General features: G+C 38.1%; 1 protein-coding gene across 1 annotated transcript in view; it reads left to right on the top strand.

Annotated features, from left to right (window-relative positions):
• Positions 1–25,059, top strand: part of LOC150100044 (multidrug resistance protein homolog 49-like) — a 199,178-nt gene that overhangs the window by 131,777 nt on the left and 42,342 nt on the right. The window lies entirely within an intron of this gene.

The following is a 25,059-nucleotide window of genomic DNA, read 5'->3' as shown; positions in this document are numbered from 1 at the left end:
AGACGAAGCGCTGCAATAACATCCATTCGATTTCTCTGTTTGGTCTTTATTACTGACATGGCTGAAAAAGTCATTTCACACAAATAGAAAGTCGAAAAAACGACCAACAATTTGATAGCTTTATAACTCAGAGATGGAATTCTTTTTCGAGTAATATCCAAAATTGAGACAACGATTGCATTTTATGTCTGGACACCAGAGTGACATCAGAAGACAACTCGATCAGCTTTTCTTTTTCAAGAGGATCAAGTGCACATGATTTTATATCTTCCAAGAAGGGATTATTAATCCAGAAGTTACCTTTACGAGGATCCTCATTTTCAGGGAAATAATTATTAAAGTTTTCAGTTAACGCTTAAATGTTGACTTATTATGTTGATTATGACTTTGTTGTTGACATCAGCAGCAATCAAAAATTCTCCCAAAAGTGGAAACATTTCTATATCTTCCTCTTGTACACAATTATTCAGTTTAAAAATAAATTGTGCAAGATCCCCTGAAGAGAAATATTAAGTTCGTTAAGAAGGCTAAATATGTCTGCCATATATGCAAGCTTTGCTATTCATTCCTCATTCAACAAAGTCTCTCCTAGGTCAGATTTTCGCTCTCGTAGAAACTGCTTTACTTCTTCCCTCAGTTCAAACAGGCGTGCAAGAACCCTTCCTCTCGATAACCACCTCACTTCTGCATGGAGAAGGAGATGTTGGTGGTGTTACTCTCACACTGTGTCATAAACAGCCTGGAGTTCATAGCTCGACTACAAATTTCATTAATGATCTTCACCGCGTCATTCATCACAGTGTTTAGTTCGGTAGAAAGCTTCTTTGCAGCTAGGTGCTCCTGGTGGATCATACAGTGAGTGGACAGAGGGTGCGCGACTTCCTTTATTTTCACAACTACTCCTGAGCGACATCCAGTCATGCTCACAGCACTGTCTGTACACACTCCGACACATCTGTTCCAGTCTAAGCCATGTGCTTGAAAATACCCATCAAGAGCAGTAAATATCTCTGAACTAGTGGTCCCTCCAGGTAAATTAAGGCAACAAAGAAGTTCTTCCCTTAAGTCTTCATCTTCACTATACCTCACGAAGCAAAGTAGGATAGCATGGTTACTCACGTCAGTTGATTCATCAAGTTGAATTATGAAACATCTCGATTTCTTTATCCCCTCTACAACTTGCTTTTCAATATCGGTGGCCATATCAATAATTCTCCTCTGAATGGTGGTGTCCGAAAGCAATATAGCCTCCAGTTTTTTAGTGGCTTGAGGACCCAGAATTTCTCATATGACATCTAAGATACAAGGCTTTACTAACTCCTCACCAATAGTAAACAGTTTTTTCGTTTTAGTTATTCGAAGAGCAACTAAATAAGATGCTCGAAGCAGCGACTTGTCACTAGTTGTCATCATTTTCATTTCACTTTTCTGACTTTTCGTCTGGTCACGTAATCTTTGAAAAAAGTCCAGTGGCTTATCAATAAAATTCTATGCTTCGAATGTAAATGACGAGGAAGTTTGGAAGGTTTCATAGAGTCATTTGACAGAAATTCAGAACATACTACTCACAAATGGCATGACTATAGTTCACTGCGAGGGGCTATAATGAAACCAAGCTTTAAATAGTCCTTGTTGAAACGCCTAACAAAGTTTCCTTTTTTTTGTTTGTATTGCACATTCCAAAGTATCAACATATTTCTTTTTCTTTGTTTCTTCAAAACTTGAAGCACTAGTACTTGGCATACTTTCGGTACCATCACTACTTTTCTCCTTGCCTCTACTAAAGAAGGTTAAAAGGTTTTGGTGTTTGAATTTTTTTGTCTCCATTTGGTAGGGTTTCAAATTTTATGAAAGAAATAACTTTTTTTCCAAAATAGCACAACACAATATTAGAAAACAATATGGACGAGCACGATAAAATCAGAATTTTTGCAACGTGTCATCGACAGGCGAGCTGACACAATGCTGGTATTGTGTCATCGACAGGCGAGCTGACACAATGCTGGCATTCGACGGCCGTGCACTTCACCTATACTTCGGGCGCTACATTGTCGCGTGCAGCATCCCACTCGCCCTGCAACAGTGTAGCTCCTGAATCATGTAGCCGCTACATGATTGGGGGAAATTTTTGGCAGACCACCAGGAAATTTCTGTGGACAGGTGCCAGTCTGCAGACCACAGTTTGAAGAACAGGAACCTAGAGTATTCATGCAGGAATCAAGGTGCTGAAAACCATTTACTTCTTTAAGAGTGTGGTTATTTAAACTGATATTTCATTCTGTTCTGTTCTTTTGGAATAGACTTCACTCATGTTGACTGCTAACCCAGTCAGCACTGCATTTTTACATAAATTCTCGAGATGATTTTGGACAGTCTAAATGATAGATTCAATTGGTACAGTCTCCAAAACAGAAACTATTTAATATTATTATTATTATTATTAGCATCTGACCTCCATGGAGTCAGAGACTCATCATGGGGGGTGGTTACACAATCCCACACAAAGCTCATCCATCTGTGTCTTAAATTGATTCAGTGTGTTGACATTCACAACACACTCAGGAAATGCATTAGACTCACAACTATTCTCCATGCAAAGAACCACTCTCCTGTGCTCGCAAACCTCCTTATATATTTTCTAGGGATGACGTCTTATTCTACCCTCTCGTATTCTAGGTAAAATTTCTTCCTAGAAAATATATAAGTCATCCCTAGACTAGGCGTCTAAGTGAGAGTTAGGGGGGGGGGTAAGTCAGTAAGAGATGGATCATTTATCAGTCCAACTGCGCTCCTCTGTATTGAGGCAAGCATTTTGAGGGAGCTTTTTGGAGCCCCACTCCAAATGTGAGAACAGTATTCGATTGCTGGGTGGATTTGCAATTTGTATAGAGTTAACAGTTGTTTTGAAGTGAAGTAGCGTCATGAGTGAAATAGAAAGCCTAGTTTTTTGGAAGCTGAGGATGCAATGGTTGTGATGTGTTTATGCCAGGAGAGGCCTGATGTTATGGTAATTCCGAGAAGAGAGATTTCATCTTGTCTGGGAATTTGAGTGTTATCAAAAATAATACTGGGGGGGGGTTCTTTTTTGTGTGAAATAAGACAGAACTGGGTTTTACTAGCATTCAAGTTGATGAAGTTATCTGAACCCCATCGGAGGATGTTTTGGAGGTCTGCGTTAAGGGAAGTTGTGGTTGAGGTGAGTTGTACAGGGTGAGGTTTATCAAATGAAAGGGAGGAGTGCAATGTGCTGTCATCTGCAAAACTGTGTATTGGGTTGGAGGTCAACTGAAGTAGATCATTGATGTATAGAAGGAAGAGGATCGGTGAGAGAACTGAACCTTGTGGGACCCCGGCATTTGTTGGGTAGTGGGAGGATAGGGAGCCATCTACCATCACACATAGTGTGCATCCAGACAGGAAGTTGGCAATCCATCTGCAGAAGTCCTGAGACAGTCCAAATGATAGGAGTTGGCTTAATAATCCTTTGTGTCAGACCCTTTCAAAGACTTTAGAGATATCAATTGCGACTACTTGGAATTCGCCAAATATTTCCATGGCATATGCCCAAAGATGGGTGATATATGACAGCAGGTCACCTGTTGATTGGCATCAATGGAATCCATACTGGTGGTCGTTTTTTGAATAGCAGTTAAGAGTTAATGGTTTTCTCCATCACTTTATTATTATTATTATTATTTAGGACAACTCCAGGAAGTCCTTAGACTCATCAAGGAAGGCCCTAAACATCATGACCACACAACTATACAACATTCTCACAGTATCTATCATACCTTGCCTTGAACTCGCTCACCATCATAGCACCCACAACAGATTCTGGCAGCTTATTCCACTCATTTACCACTCTAAAAGTAAAGAACCCAGCTCTAACACCCCTGCTAACCACACTCTTGCCCAGCTTGAATAGGTGTCCCCTAGTTCTTCCACCACCAGTCCTGATCTCAAAAATATTCTCTAATTAATCCTATAGAATCCCTTTAGCAATTTGAATGTCTCAATCATATCTCCCCTTTTCTGCCTATCAACTAGTTTCTGCAACCCACAAATCTTCAACCTGTTCTCATATGGTTCATTCCATAGACCTGCTATCATCTTAGTCACTTGCCTCTGGATCCTCTTCACCTCTTCCCCATCAAGAAAGAACCAAGGTGACCAAATCTGGACACAGTAGTCGAGATGAGGTCTTATCAAGGCTCGGTACAGAGGTACAACAACTTGCTTGTCTCTGCTCGTCAAGGTATTTTTCAACGACCAAGTGAGTTGATGAGCTGATTTAGCTACTTTTGCAATGTACCCCCCTAAACTTCATCTCCCTATCCACCAACATTCCCAAGTCCCTGGCCTCATCAATTTCCTGGAGTACAGTTCCACCAATGTGGTATACTGCTGCTAATCTTTTCACCCCAAAATGCATAACCTTACATTTTGCCACATTAAATTTATATCCATTCTCCTTAGCCCAGATCTCCAATCTATCCAAATCAGCCTGCAAAATTTTGACATCTTCTGCATTCACTGTTGCCCTACCCAACTTTGCATCATCAGCGAACAAATAAACTGTTCCTCTCAGTTCCTTCCCTATATAGTTAATGAACAAATTAAACAGCAGTGGTCCAAGAACAGAACAGAACTCTGCGGCACATCACTAGTCACAGGCCGTCTTTTGGACTCTACTCCTGAATAAACTATTCTTTGATATCTCTCCATCAACCACCCACCTATCCATCTCACCAACCCTATATCCATTCCCATATGTTGTAGTTTACGGATTAATATTCCATGTGGTATCCTGTCAAACACCTTTGCCAGGTCCAGCAGTATCACTGTAAACCCATTTCCTTTATCCAGTTCAGCCTTCACCTTATAAAACTTAAGCAAGTTACTGAGGCATGATCTACCCTTCACAAAGCCATGCTGTCCCCTGTACAGTATCTCATTTTCATCAATCCATTCCTGTATTTTTCCCTTGACTACTTTCTCCAAGACCTTGACAACGACTCCTGATATGCTGATCGGTCGGTAATTTGCAACAGTAGTCTTGGATCCTCCTTTATGCAGTGAAACTATTTTCCCCTCTTTCCACACCTTCAGGACTAAACTAGACCCGGGACTCAGATTAAACAACATGGTCAAGGGCACTGATAATTCCTTAGCCACTTCACGCAAGACCCATGCCGGTATACCATCCAATCCCACAGATGTATTCACATTAAGGTTCTGTAATAGACTATTCACCTCCACTTCATTCATCACAATTCCCGTATAAACTAATGGCTCCTTCATTTTTTCAACGTCATCACCTGGATGAAATACTTTTGCAAAGTGCGCGCTCAGTAACTCCACTATATCGACTGATTCAGTGACCTCCTTACCATTGTCATTCCTTAAAATCATTTTGCCATGTACAGTTTTTTTCTTGCTTGCAGCATATTGAAAGAACTGTTTGGGATTCTCTTTAGCTTGCATAGCTAGTTTCCTTTCATAATCTGCTTTTGCCTTTTTTACCACACTCGTTACCCTTCTGGTCTGCACTTGATACCGTTCATGTGCCTGTAGGTCACCTCTTTCTTTAAATTCCCTCCACAGTTGTTTCCTTTTTTGCAGCTCAAGCTTAATGGTGTTATTCATCCATTTAACCCCTACTTGTTTTACTATTCGGACCCTATCAGCCATAACCTCCCATACATGTTCCTTGATCACTTCCCATGCTCTATCGACATCCAGCTCTTGCAGTTGTACATGCCATGCACTGATCCAAGCAATCTCCTAAGCTTGTCATACTTGCCAGCATGATAATTCCACATATACCCTATCTTAGTCGAAAATTCCACACCTTTAGCCACCTCCCAGGTCAGTGACTTTATGATCACTCTCACTGATAGGTGGAAACATGGTCATATTCATTACAGTCAAATTCTCAGATGCTATTACCAGGTCAAGCACTCTCACACCCCTAGTATTTTCAATTACATGCTGTCTCAGATAGTTATCCCTTAATAATTGAATAAAATCCATTTCCTTCCTCACATGTGTCCTCTCCTCCTTCCAATCAACAATGTTACCATAATTGAAATCCCCCATAATAATTACCCTCCTTCCACTTATTTCATCAATTTGTTTATGCATACTATCTCCACCATCTATTCCATCACCTGGTCTATAGCAGCACCCAACTGTATATTTTGTTCTGCCAGTCTCAATCTGACACCAAATAGCCTCAAATGAGCTCTTTTCACTATCCTGTGATATAACTTCAATTCTTCCTTGGCTGCAGTTCATCAGCTATCATCAATAATACCCTTCCCCCATTTTATTCTCTCTGTCCCTCCTAAACACACCATAACCTACACATTCTATCCCACTAACTATATCATCTTCCGTCAGCCATGTTTCACTAATGCCAATAACCTGTGGCCAGGAAGAGCCACTCAAGGCCAAAAATTCTTCCTTCTTGTTCCTAATACTCCTGGCATTAATATACATGAAATGCAGTTGAAAGTTTATTTTTCACTTGGTTAGAGTATAATAAATGTAGTTTAATCCTTTATCCAAGTGTGAGCAAACAAAGTTTGCGCCTGAAAGTATCTTCAGGACTGGGTTAAGGTGGTACACACCAGGGCAACTCGTTGCAAAGGTGGAGCAAGCTACCAACACTCCTATCTCAGTATCTCCTATAATGCAAAACACATCTCCTTGCGGATATGTCTAATGTTATGCATTAAGGGAAGGGCCACTACCCAGACTAGTTTCGACCTTTATTGAGGTCTCTTCAGTGGGAGCCAGGCCCAAGTGGAGATATCAGGCAGAAGCATTAGCAGGTCATCTCTACCTATAGGAATTGCCAAGGAATTGCTCCCACTGAAGAGACCTCAATAAAGGTCGAAACTAGTCTGGGTAGTGGCCCTTCCCTTAATGCATAACATTAGACATATCCGCAAGGAGATGTGTTTTGCATTATAGGAGATACTGAGATAGGAGTGTTGGTAGCTTGCTCCACCTTTGCAACGAGTTGCCCTGGTGTGTACCACCTTAACCCAGTCCTGAAGATACTTTCAGGCGCAAACTTTGTTTGCTCACACTTGGATAAAGGATTAAACTACATTTATTATGAAATGCAGTTATCCCTTTGTGCCACCCCTATCTTGATGCGTTATTCTAAATGTCCCATTCCCATTTTTTGTCCTTAGTGCTAGCTCAGGTACATTATATACATTCTTACACTCAACTGTCTGACTGATGTCTGCATATCCACCCCCCCCTTCCTTGGTAGTTCTAGTTTCCCTGGTTCTGCACATCCATTTTCACTTCATTCAAGCCATCCATCTTGTATAAGTCCTTTCGCCAATCAAACTCATTCCACACGTCCACGAATTCCACACCACACCGTCTGCATAACCTGCGCATAATGTCATTTGTGATTATGGCCCTCCTTCTAAACTCCTCTCTGTCATACTGCGGCAACAGACTAACCATTCTAACTCTGTCACTCTTTTCTTTCGCTACCTTTAACAATACTTTCAAGTCCTCTCTCATAAAACATTTATCACCTTTCAATTCATTCGTACCTGCCACAATTATTAATTCTTTCACCCTCTGTTTTTGCACTCTAATACTCTCACCTACATCCTTAAATTTCGCACCCGGTAAGTACGATGTTGTTACACTCCTATCTATCACTACTCTTAATAACGAGTCACCATATAACACTCTTTCCTTCATTTCAGAAACTCTCCCAATCTTAGCTGTTTATTTACGTTAGCCGAATCACTCTAGAAAGAGTTTTGCAGGTGCTCTAATTGCCGCTGCGCATTTTGTATCACTGCCTGCAACCTAGCGATCTCACTTCCTACAAATAATTCCTCATTTTTTTTATCATTCAAACCATTTTCTCTCTCTGTATAGTTGCTTTCACTCTTTCTTTGATCACCACTCTCATTGCCATCTAGTACAACATCGCAATTCCCTATCAAGCCACTATTTTCAATCACATTCTGGCTTTCTTCCATAACTGTCTCACGACCTGACACATACTTCAACTCCTCACTTTGCTTACACTTTCTGCACATTCTCCCACCACTATCACTTTCAATCCAAACTCCAGCCTCATTTGGGAATGCATACATCCCACACACATACACATCACATTGAACAAACTCTCTCACATTATAGTTTTTGAACAATGCCGTCGCATTTTTGGACGCCATTATCTTACGTTGCATTGCTGCCACATTCAAATCTATGAAACGTTTCGTTAAATACCAAATTAAATAACGGAATTCCCACCAAAATCACACAGACACAACAAGCTACCAAAATTAGACAATATTACGTTATGATTTTAACCTATATTCTCATTTTCACTCAGAATTATACTTAGCTTTCGGGAACTCTCTGAAAACATGACCGACTGTCTAGCCCTCTAGCGGGCTCTTTAGGATTGAGATGAGTGAGATAGGGCAGTAGTTAGATGGCAGCAAATTGTCACCTTTTTGGGAATAGGTTGAATATAGGCCAATTTCCTCCTCCACCGGTATATATCCTGGTGGAGGAGGAGAGTGTGTATAGATGGCATAGGATAGGAGTCAGTTCTGCTGCACAGACTTTCAGGACAAGTAGAGGAATGCCATCAGGGTCAAGGGCTTTTATTGTGTCTAATTTTGACAACAGGTTTATGATCTCTTTCTGGCTAAAGGATACAGGGGGAGGGGCATTGTGTGTTGGGCAGTTAGAATGACTGGGGGATATTTGCCATTGTCGGTTATGTGTGAATTGTAGGTGAAGTGTGAAGCCAGGAGATTAGCTTTTTCTGTGGGTGATGTTGCAATTGAGCCAATTGGGTATGATAGTGGGGAGGAGTAGTGTAGGGCAAAAGTTGCGACAATTGCTTTGGCGAGAGACCAAAAGGCATGGCCGCCGCTAGGACAGGCTGCAAGCTTCCTGCTTTTTCCCCGTTCAAATTCTGTTTTGGAATCATTGATACTTTTTTTTTTTGCATCTGTTTCGGGCTTCAGTATAGGTACTGAAGGAGGTTGGTGTTCTTAATTTGAGCCAGTCATGGTATGCCTGATTTTTCCAAAAAATGTGCCTTGGCACATTTTTTGGAGAACCAGGATTTGGATAGGGGACTGCAGTTCAGAGTGGTGTGGGGAATGTATATTATCATGCCAGTGAGGATTATTTTGGTGATGTGTTCGATGCATATGTTAGGATTGGATGACTACAAACAGTAGTCTAACCATTGGAATGAAGCATAGTAGTATAGGAGGCTGTCCCATTTAGCACTGTTGTAATGCCAGACTGCTCTTGTGCAGGTGTGACTGTGTGAGCGTTGTTGCATTGGGCAGGAGATGAGCATTAGGTTGTGGTCAGAATTACCCAGGGGGCTCAGTACATTCACTGTATATTTGGAAGGATTGTTTGTAAGGAAGAGGTCTAGGGTATTCGGGGAGTGATTTTGGTTTTCTGGTATTCTGGTCGGCTTGTGAACAATTTGTGTAAGGTCATTGGTGATGGCAAAGATTTCAGCGTCTCTGCCTGCAAGATCTGTACAACTGGAAGAGGAAAGCTAGTTGGTGTTGTGAACATTAAAATCACCTAAGAGATGATTTCACTATTAGGATAGTGGGATTGGAGGAAATCAACTTTTGAGGAGAGGAAGTTAAAGAGCTCGGAGTGGTTGGTGGCATTGGGAGAGCAATAGAGACAGCAAATGAATTTGACTGAGTGGGGGAGAGATATTTTTAGCCAAAGAAGGTCAAAGTTGGGCGATTCAAGGTTAGGTGCTCTCTGGCAGGATATGTCAGAGCGGATTTATGCACGCACGCACACACACACACACACACACACACACACACACACACACACACACACACACACACACACACACACCACCCTTGGGTCGAAAGGAATTAAATAGTGAATAGTTTGGATGGTGCTGGGGTTTGTGTTTCTGTTAAGAAGAGTAGGTGGGGTTTGGTTGACTGCAGATGATAGTGAACGCTATTAAGCTTGAAGTTGAGACCACGGATGTTGGTGTAGTGGATATGCAAGGGCCTGTGGAGAATGGCTTTAACCGCTGGCATCTTGCACGTTTCCTACGCAGTGCCTGCATACTGATCTCCTTGGTGGCTACTAGTGGTGTCACTTGGATTTTGCACTAGTTTGGTTTATTTGTAGTCTATGGTCCAGCTGTTGTCTCCATTCTGGTGTTTTTTTTTCTAGCTGTTTTCTTAGTTGGTATCTTTGTTCAAAGGTTAAGTCAGGTCGAGCATGTACACGCGATTGGGGGGGCTACTGTCCTTTAGCTTGCTATTTATCGCTGTTATTAATTTGGAAGTGTTTGTCGGTATATCACAGATCACTTTGATGAGACTGGATAGTTCATTCCGTCTTTTCTTCTGTTTACGGGACTAAATCAATGACATTTAAGGATGTTTCCGGGATTGAAGTTGCATTCGCCTGCTAGTTTGCTAATTTATTCTTTTAGAGATTTACTGTTTTCCTCTGGGAAGTTCAAAATAATGGCATTGAGTCTCCTGTTTTCAGCCTCGAGCGACGAGTGTACCGTTGATGCGATTAAATCATGGAGTTCGTTAGCGGGTACAGATGCACTTGTGATCAGCCGCTGATCGTCGAATATCTCGAGCTTTGTTTCCAACTTTCGGATTTTGGACGAGAAAGTATCAATCATGTTACGGGAAGTTGTGGTTGATGTTCTATGGGTTGGGGTGAGTTGTACAGGGTGAGGTTTATCATATGAAAGGGAGGAGTGCAATGTGCTGTCATCTGCAAAACTGTGTATTGGGTTGGAGGTCAACTGAAGTAGGTCATTGATGTATAGAAGGAAGAGGGTCGGTGAGAGAACCGAACCTTGTGGGACCCCGGCATTTGTTGGATAGTGGGAGGATAGGGAGCCATCTACCATCACGCATCCAGACAGGAAGTTGGCAATCCATCTTGTTGTTTGAAAATATTGTTCAAACAATGAGGTGTTGTTCGAGATCTTCGACTCATTTGCCTATGTTTAGCAGCTGTTTAACGGAGGGGGAGGCATATCGAACAGAAAAAAAAGGCTGGTTCAGTTCGATAAGTAACTCGAGCACCGAATCCTCTACTTTCACGCAGGAAGTATGTAGCCAGTTGCGGCAGAAGTCGGTGATTTCGGTTTCGCAACTGCAGCACTTCGTATTGTCTTTCAGTTTGTTGGCTATTGGCTGTGCTATGCTGACGGGACTCGAAGTAATCTTTCGTTGCTGGCCTTTGTTGGCACCATCTTTATTTCGCATGGTTGGCATATTGGACGCTTTCACGTGGCTGTTTTTGTTGATTGAATAATAACTAATATGAAGTACTATGGGTACTTACGAGTTGTGTAGAAGTAGCTGGCTCCTTGGTACCCTCTGTATTCCGTTTACTGGTTGTTTTGCCCAAAAGAGATACTTGCAATTGCGATAAAACTTAGGAGCACAAGTTTAATGAAACTTATTCACAGGTGCCGCCTAACAGAATGTGCTTACTTAATTTCAAAACCTTGCACTTTTGCCATCTATTTAAGTCCTCTTGTACGGCCATAACATTCATAGAAATAAATTGAAAAGGATGGGATTGGATAACATTCGTTATCCAATCCCATCTTTTTTAATTTATTTAACAACTTGTTGTTGTATGGCAGTCCATCAAAAGCTTTTGTCACTAGTGTCACAATGAGACGTAGTGGTGTGTTTGAATGGTGTTACAAAAAAAGTGTTTTTTTTTCTTAATTATATCGTGTAGATCTGTATAATAGAACTTTTGTGTGATAGCCAGATATAATCTGGATATAATATAAATATTGGATATAATCATTGTACTGTGGGATTGTGGTTCTTAAAGTGTTCACTTCAGTTTTTATTTTGATTAACATGAAAGTGGTACTTAACATTACAAAAATGGCAGCAAAGAAGCATATGCCAGCAGCACGGATGATCTCAACTTGGATATTCTGTTTTTCTCTGGACTTTTCACAGTCGATAAAATGAGAGAATTGTTTTATGTATGCATCCAAAAATGTTAAATATTTATGGAATGTTAGATGGAATAATAAAAAGGAAAGTATTATAGTATGTGAGATGTGTAATGAAAGCTATGATGTTCCAAAAATGAGCACTGTTACCAGAAATAATCAGGAAATGGATGTGAGCATTTGCAGGGGTAATAATAGAAGTGACAAGGAAGAACTTACATTATTATTATTATTATTATTATTATTATTCATGACACCTCCAAGCTTGGAGTCCAAAGACTCATCGCAGGAGGACATCTACTGTATGGTGAATGAAAAGATGGCTGAATTGTGTCAGACAGAGTGTATTCAATTTGTAAATGTAGGGAATGAATTTGAAAGGAAGTCAGAATGGTTCAAAGCTAATGGAATTCATTTGAATGAATTTGGTGTTGATCATTTGGAGCAATTCTTGTTTACTAAAAGTGCACAGGGTTCTTACCAAATTCACACCACTAAAAGTCAGACAGAGGTTGTGGAAGAACAAAAAGAGGATGAATACAAAGGTGAGGAATTGATTATAGCAGAGCAAAATAATGCTGTGCAAAACAGTGCAGATGATAATATAAATTAAAATAAGAGTCCGGATCAGGGAAATGGAGGATGGTCAGAACAAAGAGAGAAGTGCACTGTAGCAGAGAGAGTAAAGAGTAAAGAGTGATTGTTTGGATGGAATGGCTTCAAAAAGTGGAGAATTGTTATGCTTTTATATTGTATACTAATGTATGGATTATCAGAAATAAATGGGCTGAGTTTGTAGTATTGATTGAATCAGTATGCCCAAAGATAATTGGCATAAGTGAAACTTGGTTGACTGAGGATGATATACTGTCAGGACTTGAAATGGTAGGATAGAATTTTATGAAAGGATAAGAAGATGAAGACAGGAAGGGAAGTATTGTTAATGGTAGCAGAGGAATTGTGTCTTTTAAGAGTTGAAGTGGAAAATAGTAGTATATGTGAAGATTTTGAAGCTGTTTGGTATGAAGTTAAGATCACTAGAATAGTATATCTAATAGGATGCCAGAGAGTGAGAGTGTTGATTGTGAAATGTTTAGCAAATTAGTTGGGGCAAGTAAAAGAAGGAAGATGATTTTAATGGGAGATTTTGATTACAGGAATGTGGATTGGAAAGAAGAGATTGTGTATAGTAACAAGGAAAGTGAATTTGTTGAGTTTCTACAGGATAACCATCTAAAGCAGCATGTGATGGAAACAACACGTGGTTTATCTATGTTAGATTTGGTGATAACCTCACAGGATGTGGTTGTGAATGAGGTTTCAACACTGCCACCTGCTGGTGAAAATGACCATGAGGTACTGGTTTGGAATATAGTCAAACAGGAAAAAGTTTTCATCAAGAATGTCTATATGCAGAACTATAAGGTGGGTGATTGTCAGAAGCTCTGCAGTCAACTTATATCAATACATTGGTTGGATGAATTGTGTAGAAAAGATGTTGATAGTGCATGGGAAATGATAAGGCAGTATCTAACACAAGCAATGCATAACTGCATACCAAGAGTTAATTGAATAAATAGAGTAGGAGTGAGATGGATGAACAGTGAAAGCAAGTAAGTAGTATTACAAAATAAGTTGTTATGGAGGAAGTAAGACAGTTTGCATTGAACAGGTGCAGGACAGAAACATGACATGCATGGTTAAAAAAGAAAGAATAAAATATGAGAGCAGATTGTCCAGTCAGGTCAAAGCTAATCCAAAGGAACTTTTCTACTATGTGGAAAATACTTATGCATAGTTATGATGGCAGAGTAATCTTATGCATTGATACTTATGCATAGTTATGGTGGCAGAGTAATCATAACAAATGATATAGTGGAATTATTTAATAAACACTTCATCAGTGTATATACACTATGATATACACTTCATCAGTGTATATCATAGTGTGTGAATGATGCTGTGCAACATGTAGAAAGGAGGTAAGAATTAGGAGAATTAAAGGTGAAAGAATTGCTGGACAGGTAAAAATGTGAGTGGACGTCAGTTCAGTATTAGGGCAGTTATTGCAGTTTCTAATATGTTCTCATATCATCTGTATTGATCTTCATTCCTCTAAAATATCATGTTCGGTCATCTTAGAGGAATGAAGTCTTGCTATCATGGTGGAGGTCCTTCTGTCAATATTGATTTCAGGAATTTGGTGTTGTATCCCTGATTTTAGTGGAATTAAAGCCATTGAAAGTTTATTTTTCACTTGGTTAGACTATAATAAATTTAGTTTAATGCTTTATCCAAGGATGAGCAAACAAAGTTTGCACCTGAAAATATCTTCAGGACTGAGGTAAGGTAGTACAACACCGGGCAACTCGCAGCAAAGGTGGACCAAGCTCTCAACTCCTTGTCTCAGTATCTCCCATAATGCACAGCACATCTCCTTGCAGACATGTATACTGCTATGCATTGGGGGGGGGGGCACTACCCATACCGATTTCGACCTTTATTGAGGTCTCGTCAGTGGGAGCCAGGCGCAGAGTGGAGATACTAAGGCAGAAGCGATAGGAGAGGTCATCCTTACCTGTAGGAGCTGCCAAAAGGTGTGCCACCTTATTATTAAATTACTCTGGATTTCGAGAAAGATGTTGAAAGTCCGTTTTTCACTTGGTTAGACTATAATAAACTTAGTTTAATCCTTTATCCAAGTGTGAGCAAAATTTGTTTGCTCACACTTGGGTAAAGGATTAAACTAAATTTATTATATTTTAGTGGAATTAGTTTAGATTTTGCTAGTGCATTAGTGTTATCATGTCAGTTTCTTGGTTGAGTTCTCTGGTCTCTTTTGCTAATTTATCAACTGCTTCATTGTAGTCAGTTTCTACATGAGCAGGAATCCATTGTAAAATGCAACTTTTTCCTAAACACTTTAGCTGGTTTAAGAGTTAATGGATGTCTTGTGTGAGCTTGGTATTGCTATTTTTGATTGCTTCCGTAGCTGATCTTTAGTCACTGTAAATTATAATTCCCTCTGATTGTTGAAATGATCATAATTTTAAGTTGGCTTCAAGTGCTTTATTTATTGCATAGAGCTTTCTGGTAAAATTGGAAGCAATTCTTCCAGATCCAACTTTTATTGAAAGTTTTTCCCCCTTTCGAGAGTAAAAGGAGAGCACCAATGCCTCCATTGGTGTCTATAGATCCATTGGTATAACAAATAACTTGTTTGGATGATGAAAGAAGGTTGATAGTTATGACTAAACAAACACACGTGACACAGTAATAAGTTTTCATAAGTAAATATTTCATCCTAAGTACCATAGGACATCATCAGTACAGTTAATTCAAACAATACTAGGAATAACATACAGTTAGCGTGCATGATTACAATGGAATCCCAATATGCGTGCAGTAGCGTGCTATAGAATTAAATTAAAATATATCTGGAGAAAAAAATAGATTTCATTAAAATATGATAACATATATAAAAAAAATTATTTTACACAATTTTGTATGACAATTTCATATACTTTAGGGATAGCAAGAAAGTCATTATGGTTCAGATTTGGTCTGTGAAGTAGGAACTTCAACACTTTCTTTATATAAACGTTCATGTTTATATAAAGATCTATGTAGAAGTTTGGTCTTTTTCCAATGGATCTTATGGTTTGGGTTTTCAACTCTGTGTTGTGCGAGGTCAGATTTCTGCTGTTTGATAAGATGGATATGGTCTTGATGTTCCAAAATGCGTTTATTAACAGATCTACCTGTCAGTCCATAGTAAGACAATTTACAGGAACTTGGAACCTCATACATGCCAGGTAGCATCAGAGGTGACAGTTTGTCTTTAGGAGAAGGTAACAAGTTATAGATCTGGTTGATTGGTTTGTAGGTAGCAGCAAGTTTGTATTTCTTCATAATTTTTGGAAGATGTTCAGAGCCTTTGACATAAGGTATGGGAATCCTATGAATTTGTTCTTGTCTAGGTTGATGTGTGGCTGATGATTTTTTGAGTTGTTTTAGGATTGTATCCATTTAGTATGACTGTATTTTTGATTATTTCCAATTCTTGGTTTAGAGATTCTTCAGAGGAGCAGAATCTATGTGCTCTGGTTACTAATGATTTAATGAGACCAAATTTTTGAGATGGATGATGAGCAGAAGAATTGTGAATGTAGCAACCTGAAAATGTCGGCTTGCAATAGACAGAAGTGGAGATGGAACCATCTTATTTTCTTTGGATGTGTAAATCCAGAATGGAAATACCCTGTGGAGATTCTTTTTCTTGTATGAATTTGATGTGAGGATGAAGAAGGTTTTTTGTTTAGTCATGAATACTCCACAGGTTTCATTGTACAGATAGAGACCTACAAGTTGGTAAGGGGTTGTTATAAGATCAATGGTGGAGAAGTTCTACAGAGAATAGTGGGAGATCAGGGGAGAACCAGAGGTCATCCCTGGAAACTGTATAAAGAGGGTGTGAGTTGGGGAGTGAGAGGCAGGTTTTTTTCGTGGAGAGTTGTGAATGATTGGAATGCCTTGCTTGAGAGTGTGGTGTCTGCAAGGAGTTTGAGTGTGTTTAAGACACGGTATGATGAGATGTGTGTGTGATAAAAGGACCTCCCAGATGAGTCTTTGACTCCATGAGATCTTGGGGTAATAATAATAATAATAATAATAATAAAGGTTGATAGTATTTATGCCTTTTTCTTTGAGCATTTCGTTTGATTCTTTTTTTTTGTACAGGATTTCGTAAGGTTTAGATTTATGGAGGTATTTGAAGGTAAAGGTCTGGAAAATAGAGGTTCTTTGCTTATGTGGGCATTTAAGATGATCAAGACCTATTTCCTTTCTGATAGTGTCATCATATTGTAAAGTTGATGATCTGTGAGGTCTGCATTTTTGATTCCAATGTTCATAACTTTTTAGGGAGATAACGATCGCTTTGGTAGCTTCTGATGTTATTAATGATTTTTACTGTTTCTTTTTAATCCAGTTAGTTGAGTTCTCTCTCACAAGCTGATAGGCATTGTTGTCAGAGACTAATTGATTCATTTTTTGAAGGTAAGTTGTTCAGTTTAAAATAACAGTAGCACTCCCTGTATTGGTTATAGTAATTATGATACCCTGATTTGCTTTTAAAGATTTCACAGCTGTTCAGCAGGTCAAGCCCATATTCCTGTTGGGCTCTGATGTTCTTAGTGGATGAGACTGCACCAATGATAATCTTGGACAGTTTTGCTTGTACTTTGTGTAATTTTTCCTTTACCGATGAAGCCGAAGCTGACCAGATAGGTGCTGCATATTCCATTATTGGTCTTATGAGTGTAGTGTAAGTAGTTTGAGAATTTTTGGCTTTGCACCCCAATTTTTTCCACAAAGCCTTTTCAATATATTTAGTTTTTTGAGAGCCCTGTTGGAAATGTCAGAGTTGTGTTGAGCAAAACTTAATTTCTGATCAAGCATAATGCCAAGGTATTTTGGATTTGTGACTTTTTCAATTAGCCTTGGCTTGATCTTTCTTCCTTTTATCAAATCAGCTCCAGATTAAAGCATTTTCTCAAATTCCGATATCATGTACTATTTGTATTAATTTTTTGATCCAAACACAATCAAAAGCAGCAGTCACATCAAGGAATATGGCAGTTTTCTTTTTGTCATCGTCGAAAAATGGGCTCTATAGGCAGTTTGGTAGAAGTTAATTTTCTTATTTTTTGTGAGCCAGTGCATGAGTCTGGAGTGTGTTATTCTCTCAATAATTTTACATAGTATACTAGTTAATGTGATAGGTCTATCGCTTTGACATTCGGTGGCATTTTTGTCAGGTTTTAGGATGGGTACAATAACTGATGCTGTTTGACCATGTGACCAAAGATAAGATCATTACCAGAAGATTATTATGTGCAGTTTTCTCGATTGATGAATTTAGTTCACTTAGTGTAATTTCTTCAGAGAAGATATCATTACATTGGTATGTTCTTACTTGTTTTAGTATCTTACTTGTGAGTTTATTGAGGATCTTATCTTCTCTGTTATACTGAAATTTGGAGTTGTTTGAATAATTTTTTGCCAGTGTGTTTGCCATTTCCTGGTCTGTAATAGGTTTTTTCCCAGCATTTATGATGAAGTTTGTTTTCTGTTGGTTCTCTTCTTTGATGTTGTTGTCTAGGATTCTAATAATGTTCCAGTGTTGGCTGTCTTTTCTTGGATCCAGGTTACTGCAAAGCTCTGCCTATTTCTCTTGCTTGCACTTCCAAATTTCCTGCTCTATTTTGTGTGTTATATCCATTAATTTCTTTCTGGATTCATTAGCAATTTATTAATTTAAATTTTTCATTGATATTGTCTCTTTAGGGAGAATGTAGAAAGAGACAGCATCAATGAGCAATTTATATTGTCTCTTTTTATAATCATTGAATCGATATTGTGATCTTTTCAGTATGCTATCCAGATACTTTTCTATTTGCCTCTTGATATTGTTGCTTTTGCAGCTTTATTGATGTGTAAAGTAAGGATTTATAATTTTTTATCAAGGTTTCCAGAGACAGGTTCATCTTGACAAAGGTTCTCCAACATTTGGGTAAACCTTGCCCAGTTCACTTTTCTAAAGTTCCATGTCCACCTGATTTGCTGTTCTTAATCAATCTTGAAGTTTAGTGTTGTTATTTATGGGTCTGTGGTCACTGATGGCATTTCCCAAAATTTTCCATTGTGCCCTTGATGCAATGCTATAATTAATAGCTGTGATGTCAATAGCAGATTCAGTTCCCACAGTTTTAGAGAGATAAATACTCTGTCCATTGTTAATTGTTGCGAGTTCCAAATCTGTAAAGAAGTCTTCCAATTGTCGACCTTTATGGTCTAAATTGGAGGAGCCCTGTGTGTTGCGCTTTTTACATTTAGGTCACCAAGTATGATGGTTGTATTTCACCATTTATTTTGAAACAAAACGCAAAAGAGTATGCCCCTGTCCAGGTTATTTAATGTAAGTTTTGCAGTAAGGGAAGTGAGGTTCCTAAGGAGTGAAAAGAAGACAAAATAATAGCTCTCTGCAAGCATGGTTTGAGAACAGACGTTTCCAATTATAGACTGGTCTGTATATCTCACAGTTTGAATAGAATGTTTGAAAAATTGGTTAGAAATAGAATACAGGATTGGGTTGATCAACATAAGATTCTCATGATAGTCAGCATAAGTTTGTGAAAGGCAAGTCTTCTTTTAGCAATCTGCTTATGTTTTATAATAAGGTTACAAATGTGTTGGATAAGGGAGAATAATACATAGCAATATTCTTGAACCTTGCAAAAGCATTTGAGAGATTACCACATGATACGTTGACGTAGAGGCTGCAGAGGATAGGAATAGATAATATATTGGTCGATGGCTTGGAGATTGGCTCTCCAAATGATACGAGTAAGTTGTGTATGATGGAGCTGTGTCTCAGAAAATAAAAATGAACAGTGGCATGCCTAAGGATTCTGTTCATGCCCTCCCCCCCCCTACTGTTTAACTTATATGCTAATGGATTGACTGAGGATCTTCAAATGTTTGCTGATGATGCAAAGTTAGGTAGAATAATCAGGAGTAGTGCTGATGTTAATTCTCTACAGAAAGATTTCAATAGACTTTTAGCTTGGACAAATGAGTGTGGTTGCAGTTTGAATATTAATAGTTTAATATATGAAAGGTGTTACACTTTGGGATACAGAGATATAAGGCTACGTACTGTATTGGTGGAGCTGTACTTCAGGAAGTGGATAACATTCAGGATCTTGGAGTGATGGTAGACAGTGGACTTAAGGGTACATCATATGTATGTTGCAAAGACTGCACGTCATATTGTTGCTATAATAAAAAGTACATTGACATGTAGGGATAAGGAAGTAGTGCCCTATATAAGCCATTGTTCAGACCACATATGAACTACTGTGCTCAAATTTGGTCACCTATTTTTCATTGTGATGTGGAATCACTAGAGTGGTTCCAAATATGAATAACCAAACTGATATCAGAACTCTGGAGTGTTTGTTCTGAAGAGCATTTGAGAGAATGTAGATTACAGAAGTTGGTGGATAGAGGAAAGGATGAGATATAATAGAGACCTGCAAGTTAGTTAAGGGATTCCATCAGATTAATACAGAAGAAATTATAAAAAGAGTGGATGTTAAGATAGAAAGAACATCATCCCTGAAAGTTGTATAAATATGTGCTGAAGAAGGGTGTGGGAGTAGCTTTTTTACCTGGAGATTTGTTAGTGAGTGGAATGCATTGTGAGTGAAGGTGGTGTAAATATCTTCAAAGCTCATTATGATAAATATGTTGCTGGTTGAGTGGGCCTCTCATGATGAGTCTTTTGACTGCACGAAGGTTACCAAATAATAATAATACAATACCATACCATACCAAGCGAGTGCATATACAATACCATTGTATATGCACTCCCTTGTTTAAGACATTGACTGCATGGAGGTTCCCAAATAATAATAATACAATACCATTGTATATGCACTCCCTTGTCCAAAACATTTGACACCGTGTTATAGTACATAAGTTAGTAAAACACGATTTCTCTTTAACAAACCCATGCTGAGAACCACAAAGAATACTGCTGTTATCAACACATTTCTGTATCTTAGTTTTCACTAATCTCTCTAGTGCCTTCACCACAATTCACATATATACAGATTGGCCTATAACTTGTAACCACAGTCTTTATCACCACCTTTATGCATTGGAACAATTTTACCTTCTTTCCACTCTCTTGGAACCTGCGCTGTTGTCAGACTTATTAAACAGATGTGCCAATGCTATTACCAGTTCCTTAGCGTTTCCTTAAGACATATACTTATGGGGTTTGCCCTGCCAAATCTTCAAGAATCACTCCTTTGCCTGTTTGCTTATGCTGCAAGTCTGAATACATAGTCAAGAGTATTATAAAATGATATGGCACTAAGGAGTCTTTCTGATGAACTTCAATGGAAATAGGAAAGCTCTCAGTTATTTTTCCATTAATCATTACTCTTCCATGGTAATTCTGGTACAGTTCTGCTGTTATTGCTTTGATTATTTTCCAGGGTATGCTATAATAAAAGACAATTTTGAACCTCCTTCATTTATTGATTAAATCGAAGGCTTTGAGAAGTCTTTGGTCTTAAACTTTATATAAAGTTTATAGATTAAATATTTAATATTTATAGATATAAATATTAAAGATTAACTTTATATAAAGTTTAAGATTAACTTTATATAAAATTTAAGATAAAGGTAGGTTTTTAATTCTTACTCCTTCTAGCAATCTTCTAAGGCAGTGCTTCAACAGTGTTTCCGTTTTTAAGAAACCTGCTTGATTTTTGAGCCGAAGAGATATTGCATTTGGTTGAATTTGGTTTTAAAGCCATTCTGTTGCAAATTTTCATCACAGAAGGAAGTAGTGTGATTCCTCTGTTATTTTCTGAGGTGTTTAAATTGCCTTTTTTCAAGTATTGGTATTATAAAGCCTTTTCTCCATTGTTGTGGAATGTTGAATGTAGCTAGAGCTGAATTACAATCCAGGTGCTTTCTCATTCTTTTGAAATTTTAATGCAATTTCAAATTCTTGCATTGTAAAATTGTTATTATACATAATAGGAATTTCTTTTTTGGACTATTATTTCTGGCAAAGCAGCTGTAAGTGAATTTACTAATGAATTATTAACAAATTTTCAAAATAGTTCTTCTACACTAAGAGTTCTTCATTTTTGTCTGTGGGTATCTCTATTTTTACCTTTTATTCTTTTGACCTTCCTTTCTTGGTGCATTATGAATTAACTATCTGGTAGAGTTCTCTGGTTTTATGGGTATTTAATATTCTAATTTCTGACTGATAGCCTAGATATGGTTTTCCTGTCATTTCAAATGGCATTATGTACTTTATCATATATTATTTATATATCATTTTGTTCTTTTATCTTTTTTTTTTTATCTTTTATCATTTATCTAAAAAGAACTAAACTTATATCGTTTAGTTCTTTTTAAGTGAATATGTAGAATATGATACATCTGATTCCTGAATTGCTGTTTAACGTCATCACATTTCTTTATTTGTTCTTCAATGGTTTGTGTCACCAGGACTAATTCTTCTTTGAGAAGAATTAGTCTTGGACCAAAGTTTTTGTTGCTACTTCATGGATGGATTATACAATATAAGTGTGGGATGGTTCTTCAGGCATTAGCCTTAATTAATTAACTTTTAGCATTAATTAATACTTTTTTTTGTTCAGTTTCAGACCAAATCTCTGCTTAATGGAGGCTTAAAATAGTTCCACACTTACCAGCAGTGTTATATGAAAATTTTACAACCTTTCACAGGTAAATAAACATTATTTCTTCATTCATCCATTCTTTTATACCCTCAGTCTCACTCACTATCATTCCATTATTCACACTTTTGCACTCATATTTAAACTTTCATTCAGTCTGTTTCACATTTGCTGATAACTCTTAGTTATCACTATGAGTAAAACAGACTGAATGGAAGTTATCATAAATATGAATGCAAAAAAAGTGTGAATAATGGAAAGTGAGTGAGACTGAGCATATAAAAGAATGGATGAATGAAGAAATGAAAGTAAGTGATAAAGAAGTGAAAGAAACTAGGAATGTGGAAACAGAAGAAAGGATCAGCAGAACAAGTGGGAGTGACAGAGAGTGAAATTGCTAGAATACAAGATTTGAAGAACAAGTTGTTCAAAATGAGGAATAAAATAAAGAATGTGCGAAGTGATATTAGATATTTGGTGAAAAGAAATGAAAGAATTCAAAAAGGATATAACGAAAGAAATAGAGAAAAAGAAGTGACAAATGACTTGAGAATAGCAATGTATTGAGATTCCATTATTAGAGGTGTTATTAATGAGAGTGCCCATAAGGTCTGCTTCCCAGGAAAGAGAATGAACAAGATAATTCATGCTTTGGATATGTGAAGGAAAAGAGCAAGAGAGTTAGAGCTGGTTGTAAGAACAAATAACTTGTTCCTATAACCATTCCTGTGCTGATCATCCTCATACACACACATTTGAATGGTTTTAGTGTGAGGTAACTGCAGGAACTGTTGTTAGAAAGAAGTGCAGTGAGTGAGAAGAGAAAGTAAGAGGTGAAGTGAAAGGTTGGAAAAGTGAAATGGATTATTATTATTATTATTATTATTATTACTACATAACACCTCCAGGGAGTCCAAAGACTAATCAAGGGAGGGCACCTACTCTACAACTCTCTGTCTCCACCACTCAATCCACCAACTACAATTAACCACAACTACCATCATCATCTACACCTACCATCATCATCTACACCAATGCTGTCTACCACCCACACTAGTATTTTCACAGACAATCACAAAATCCATGCCCATGCTGGAGAGTGAATACTCTGACCACTCAGCCAACCAGGCTGGTGTAGTAGCATGAGAGATGAAGAAAGAACAGGAATGCAAGAGGAACAGGGAAATGGGGGAGGGGAGGGAGTGAACAGGAATGCAAGAGGAATGGGGAAATGGGGGGGAGGGAGACACAGCATAGGGAGGTTGGAAGTAGTAAAAAATGTGTGCATGGGGATGATTAGCATAGGAATGGAATGGATAGGGAAGTGAAGGGGTAGGTAAGTGGTGGGAAAGGTGATTGGGACAAGGACAGGTGTGGTTTGGAAACATTAACCAACAGGTGGCTTCTGTAGGAATGGTTATAGATCTAAAAGTGAACTACTGTTTATTTACAAATGCCAGGAGCATCAGAAATAAGAAAGCCGAAATTGTTTCACTGACTGTGTTTATTCATCCAAAAATTGTCGGAATAAGTGAAACATGGTTGAATGAGGATGATATCCTGTCAGGAATTGAATTGGAAGGGTACAGTATTTTTTATAAGGATAGAAAACACAAGAAGCAATGTAGGGAAATGCTGCTGATGATAGCAGGAGAAATTATGTCCACATAAGATATGCAAGAGAGAAATAGTGACAGGGATTTTGAGGAAGTATGGTGTGATGTGGAGGTTAACAGGAAGAGATATTTAGTTAGATGCCACTATAGGCCAAGAAATATGGAGGATGGTGATGAAATAAAAAACAATTTTGGTTAGTGAACAAGGGTAGGATGATCGTTATGGGTTATTTTAATAATGGCAGTATAAATTAGAATGAAGAGCCAGGAGCATCAGAAATAAGAAAGATGAAATTGTTTCACTGACTGTGTTTATTCATCCAAAAATTGTTGGAATAAATGAAATAAATGATGATGAGGTGTAAGCTTTGATTAACAGAAGTTACTTTTTGCCCCCATTTTATTTTATGTGTCAGAGACATGAAGACCAACAAAAAGAGACCATAAGTCAAATACAAGCAGTGGAAGTGGAAATTTTGAGGGCAATGATGACAAAAAAACAACAACAAGAAATGATATAATATGAAATATGGACATTAGGAATGTTTTGGGACTAGAAAATGGAGATCTTGCAGGATGATTTGGATCAGGAGATGGTTGATAGACAGATATCAAAAAAGTGGTATACAGTGGGTGTGAATCTGCCAGATTTAAGGTAACCAGTGCTGTACCTCAGAGTTCAGTCTTTGGGCCATTATCATTCCATCTATACATTAATGACATCAAGCAGGGTCTGTCGTCAGATTTGCAATTGTTTGCTGATGATGCAAAGATAGGCAGGGAAATCAGGGATGCTACTGATATTCAGCAATTACAAAATTTACAAAATGATTTGAATAGACTGGAAATCTGAGCAAACGAAAATGGCTGTCAGTTTAATGTTAGTAAGTGTAAAATTATGCACTTTGGTGTGATTAGTGTTCCAACGGCATATTATATTAGCAGAGTTATGCTACAAGAAACTGAAGAGGCAAGGGATCTTGGTGTATTGGTGGATAAGAATTCAAAGGTCATATATCAAAAGTTGCAAATACAACTCAGAGGATAATTGGTATGTTGAAGAGAGCCTTGACATGTAAGGGTAAGGAAGTAATTTTGCCACTTTATAAGGCTTTGATAAGACCACACCTGG

The sequence above is a fragment of the Typopeltis vanoorti genome, chromosome 13, assembly GCF_054136105.1.
Source record: "Typopeltis vanoorti isolate ZY-2024b chromosome 13, IOZ_Tvanoo_1.0, whole genome shotgun sequence".
Classification (NCBI taxonomy): Eukaryota; Metazoa; Arthropoda; class Arachnida; order Uropygi; family Thelyphonidae; genus Typopeltis; species Typopeltis vanoorti.
This window is presented reverse-complemented; position numbering and strand designations above follow the sequence as displayed.